The following is a 3,650-nucleotide window of genomic DNA, read 5'->3' on the forward strand; positions in this document are numbered from 1 at the left end:
AAGCAATTTCAGTAAAACATGGCTATGTCTTTACACCGAACAATTCAACAAAACATGGCTATGCCTGTAAACTGGAGTTGAAAGACAAAAAATAAAAGCAAAGTTTTGATAAGGCCATCAGTGTGCTACAGAAAATTCATTAGTAGTTTATCACAAACTAGTTAAACCAGACACTTTTAGGCCATATACGGCAGCATTAGTGCTGTGGAATGAGTTTAGACATTGGTTAATGGGAGCAAAATATGCTAGGAGTGCTTAATATGCTTGCTCAGTTATAAAGCTCTTTAATGGGGGGGACCAGGAGTATGCATGCTCTGGAGCAGCTGCAGTACAGCGCCTTGGGTGAGGGCATTCTAAGTTAGCATAAGAATTTTACTACAGGAGCACTTGTTGTGTGTACTCTGCTCTGTTAGCGGGAATAAATGAGTTCTGGGGCAGCTGCAGTACAGCGTCTAGAATAATGGCATTCTAAATTGGGATGGGAAGTATAGAGGGACTCACACCACTCTCACGTCACCTTGGGAGCAGATTAAAAGCAACAGGAGAGGTCACAGGTTACATATCTCCTTTTGACCCTGGAGAGAGATGAGAAAAGAGAAAATGTAGTCGCAACTAAGTTCTTAGGAATGGGCGCACTCACACACAGTTGCAGAAAGCAGGAACCAGGTTAGGGAGGATGAGAAAGCTGCCTTCAATTATATCGGCAGAAAAGTGGCCGCTAAAAAGTTTGTAGGAAAGGGTGTGCTCACTCACAGTTGCAAGATGCAGGGACCTGCTTAGGGAGGAAGAGAAAGCTGCCTTCAATTATATCGGCAGAGCTGAGGCACTTAGGGAGGGAGAGAAAGCTGCCTTCAATTATATCGGCAGAGCTGAGGCACTAGCAATGGAGAGGTTCAGGGTGCAAAACAATTGAAGTCACGCAGTTTCAAGAAAAGTAAAAAACCACATGTGCAAGAACACTTTTGGCCCGTAGAGAGAAATGAAATGAGCATGAAACGTGCGGGTAAACATGCGATAGGCAGACAGTAGTTAGAAATAATACATTGGAGTAATTATGATTAAACAGAAATTGTATGGACAAGGCAGTAGCAAGTCTATTAGTAAGTTTGTCTGAGGAGAGAGCCACAATTTAGTGAGCGGAGTATATATTGCACAGAATCTCTTTGTCCTCAATAATAACAGCGCATTAGTTTGATAGAAAGACTGAGAACAGGGATTAAATGCTATCGAAAGATCAGACAGATACAAGGAGTAGTCTCAGAGCAATTTGCATGAGCATGTAGGCAATTAAACAATCTATTTGCAAAGCAACAATAGTGCAGTGGAAAGAAACATTTCTTAAAATAACAAAAACACTTTTCTAATAACAAAAACAGGGATTGAACGTTATCTAAGATCAGGCAGATACTTAGATTAGTCACGAAGCAATTTGTACAAGCATGTAGGCAATTTTACAATCCTTTTGCAATGCAATAATATATATATATATATATATATATATATATATATATATATATATATATATATATATATATATATGTCTTATATGCAGTTATTTAATAACTGCAATATTAAAAAAAAATGTTAAGTAGCAAAAGTAACTGTAGTAGCAATTCAAGGACTTGCAATTTAATTTTTCTTCACACTGGTGAGCATGGCAAACAAAAAGAAGAAAAAGTAATGTATTTATGTGTGTGTGCATGTGCGTGTGCACGCATGCACTCGCACGTCTGTGTGTGTGTGTGTGTGTGTGTGTGTGTGTGTGTATATGTTTGAGTGTGTGTCTGAGTGTGCGCATACATGTGCATGTGTCTGTGTGAGAGTTTGTGTGTGTGTGTGTGTGTGTGTGTGTGTGTGTGTGTGTGTGTGTGTGTGTGTGTGTGTGTGTTTGAGTGCATGTCTGAGTGTGCACATACATGTGCATGTGTCTGTGTGAGTATGTGTGTGTGTGTGTGTGTGTGTGTATATGTGTATGTGTTTGAGTGTGTGTCTGAGTGTGCGCATACATGTGCATGTGTCTGTGTGAGAGTTGTGTGTGTGTGTGTGTGTGTGTGTGTGTGTGTGTGTGTGTGTGTGTGTGTATATGTGTATGTGTTTGAGTGTGTGTCTGAGTGTGCATACATGTGCATGTGTCTGTGTGAGAGTTGTGTGTGTGTGTGTGTGTGTGTGTGTGTGTGTGTGTGTGTGTGTGTGTGTACATGATGTCTGTGAGCTGCATGAGTCCTGTGTGTCACTGTGAAAGGGAGAAAGAATATATATACATAGAGAGACAGACAGACAGATAGAGACAATGAGAGTGTGTATACCACTTAACTTCTTTGCTCAAGAATTCTGGACAAAGCCAACAGTAATGTGGGGATAATGACATAAAATCAGGTGTGATTTTTTTTTTAATATAACCCTATTTCACTTAAAAGTTAATAAAGTAAGAAGTTTTCTATCATCATGTATTTTCTGAAAAACAATAAAAAGGATAAAACTGTAATGTCTGCTTTATTGGCTGACTGCAATCTTCAGTTATTTATTACAAAATCAAATATTTTCTGAGGAACAGAACAAATATATGCATCAAAATCATGCATATTCCACAGAATCAAGGACAACTGAGAGGCATGGCATTGGGAGTTGCAATGTTTGCACTTTATATATTTTTTTCATTTGTTTGATCATAATGAAAGATTGGTGTGTATACAGTCAAGAAAGTGGCTGTGATTTCTGATACGTTTCTATATGTGTGTATGTGTGACCAGGGGGATGCTTTTGTGTAGACATTTATATACTATATATTTTGGATGTAAATACGTGTCCTAAAGCAGCTTTGAGATATTAGGCAGTGGAAATGTCTATTTTGCATCAACAATATTACAAGTTATGCATATACTACTAATAAAACAAACAATAAACAATTTAATAAATAACCCCTTTTCTGAGTGCAAAAATGTCCTCTTCAGTGGGTGTTACAGGGAAATAACATACCATCTTGCACTACTGAGGCCCTCATCCTCCTCATAACGGCTCTGGGTAGTCCATTATTTCCATGAAATACCCATCCTGTAAGGCGTTATTGTTTGCTTCATGCCCTTCATTTTTCTCATATGACTTTCAAAGACTTTAGAATTGGCCAGTAACTCTGACAGTTTTTCCACTGTAACAAGTCTGTTGCTGTCCTTGAATGCAAATTATAATTTCTTCAAGTGATTTGTTCAGTAAAAAAAGTTTAGCTTTCCTGCACAGTATATGGTAAGTGATGTGCCAACTGACTTTTTCACCCCATTGGCAAAGATTTTGAATGCTCATTTTGAAATGGCAATGCTTTCCCTAATGTACAGCCACTGAACACAAACAGTAAAGTTTAACGTCAGTGACGTCAGCATAGGTCAAGCATAATATGTGTCCATAGACTTTAACGGATACATCATCTCACATACCCAGAGACATGCCCATTAAAGCTTATAGATGCACCTCATATTATCTTAGTTGACATCACTAAGGGATGCACTAAATTTATTTGGGCCATTGTTTAATAAAAAGTTTACAATGCTTTTTATTAAAAAAACAGCTCAAATAAATAAAAAAAACAAAGCAATACAAGTACATCACAGCACTTAACTCACTAAGTACTGTGATGTACCTAAAAAACTAAACAAATA

Source organism: Protopterus annectens, chromosome 1.part0 (genome assembly GCF_019279795.1).
Source record: "Protopterus annectens isolate FY-2018-M chromosome 1.part0, PAN1.0, whole genome shotgun sequence".
NCBI lineage: Eukaryota > Metazoa > Chordata > Ceratodontiformes > Protopteridae > Protopterus > Protopterus annectens.